The sequence below is a fragment of the Micropterus dolomieu genome, linkage group LG17, assembly GCF_021292245.1.
Source record: "Micropterus dolomieu isolate WLL.071019.BEF.003 ecotype Adirondacks linkage group LG17, ASM2129224v1, whole genome shotgun sequence".
Lineage (NCBI taxonomy): Eukaryota > Metazoa > Chordata > Actinopteri > Centrarchiformes > Centrarchidae > Micropterus > Micropterus dolomieu.
In genome coordinates, this window is record NC_060166.1 from 24,199,701 (window position 1) to 24,201,685 (window position 1,985).

The following is a 1,985-nucleotide window of genomic DNA, read 5'->3' on the forward strand; positions in this document are numbered from 1 at the left end:
AGAGTGCTCTGGACCTCAGACTGGGCCGAAGGTTTACCCTCCAACAAGACAATGACCCTAAGCACACCGCTAAAATAACGAAGGAGTGGCTTCACAACAACTCCGTGGCTGTTCTTGAATGGCCCAGCCAGAGCCCTGACTTAAACCCAATTGAGCATCTCTGGAGAGACCTGAAAATGGCTGTCCACCAACGTTTACCATCCAACCTGACAGAACTGGAGAGGATCTGCAAGGAGGAATGGCAGAGGATACCCAAATCCAGATGTGAAAAACTTGTTGCATCCTTCCCAAAACGACTCATGGCTGTATTAGATCAAAAGGGTGCTTCTACTAAATACTGAGCAAAGGGTCTGAATACTTATGACCATGTGATATTTCAGTTTTTCTTTTTTAATAAATTTGCAAAAATTTCTACATTTCTGTTTTTTTCTGTCAAGATGGGGTGCTGAGTGTACATTACTGAGAAATAAAATGAACTTTTTTGATTTTTGGAAAATGGCTGCAATGAAACAAAGAGTGAAAAATTTAAAGGGGTCTGAATACTTTCCGTACCCACTGTACATTCCCCTGTTAACATTGTCATTGTGAGCACGTCATTTAGCTTAAGGGATTGCTGTGCTGGCTCTCTCACAGAGCGGTTAGTCTGAAATCACATTTACTGTGCAGTTACTTTCTGCCAGTGTTCAAACTCCAAGTTCAATTCAATTCAATTTTATTTATATAGCGCCAAATCACAACAACAGTTCTCATAACGCTTTTCATAAAAGAGCAGGTCTAGACCATACTCTATGATGTTATTTACAGAAGCCCAACAATTCACACCAAGCGCAAGCACTAGGCGACAGAGGCAAGGAAAATCGGCCATCTGCCCCGACCGGTTGGGAGTGAAGGAGAAAGAGAGAGAGAGAGGGCAAGAGAGGAACAGAGGGAAAGAGAGAAAGGGATAGAAGAAGAGAGAGGTGAGGGAGGCAGCCTACACAATATACACACAGAGGTACAGACAGTAAAGGTGAATTTGCTATAGACTAAATGAAAAATGGTACAGATATTTATAGTAGATTTAATGATAACAATCGTAATGTTAATGATATAATAACAATAGGACTAGTAACAATAGTTGTAGCAGAGGGTGTCAAGCAGGAACACGGGGGCAGCAGGTGACTCGCAACCACAGATCCAGACTCCACAGCTCCAGAGCCAGAAAACCTGCAGGAAGTGATAGGAGGAGAGAGGAGAGGGACGAGAAAGCACAAGGCTACTGGAAAGGGGAGAAGTTGTGTTAGTAACATGCAATAATGGGATGAGGTTGCATACAGAGGGAGAGAAAGTAGAGGAGAGAGGAGCTCAGTGCATCATGAGAAACTATAAGCTTTATCAAAAAGTCTTAAGACTACTCTTAAATGTGGAGATGGTGTCTGCCTCCTGAACCCAAACTGGAACCTGGTTCCACAGGAGAGGAGCTTGATAGCTGAACGCTCTGGCTCCTAGTCTACTTTTGGAGACTCTAGGAACCACAAGTAACCCTGCATTCTGGGAGCGCAGTGCTCTGGTGGGGTAGTAAGGTACTATGAGCTCTTAAAGATAAGATGGTGCCTGACCATTAAGAGCTTTGTAGGTAAGAAGAATGATTTTAAATTCTATTCTGGATTTTACTGGAAGCCAACGCAGAGAAGCTAAGACAGGAGAAATGTGATCTCTTTTCCTGGATCCTGTCAGAACACGTGCTGCAGCATTCTGGATCAGCTGAAGAGTCTTAATGGACTTTTTCGAGCAGCCTGATAATAAGGAATTGCAGTAATCCAGCCTAGAAGTAACAAATGCATGGACTAGTTTTTCTGCATCATTTTTAGACAGGATATTCCTGATTTTCGCAATATTACGTAGTTGAAAAAAGGCGGTCCTTGAAATTTGCTTAATGTGAGACTTAAACGACATGTCCTGATCAAAGATAACTCCAGGATTCCTCACAGTGGTGCTGGAGGCCA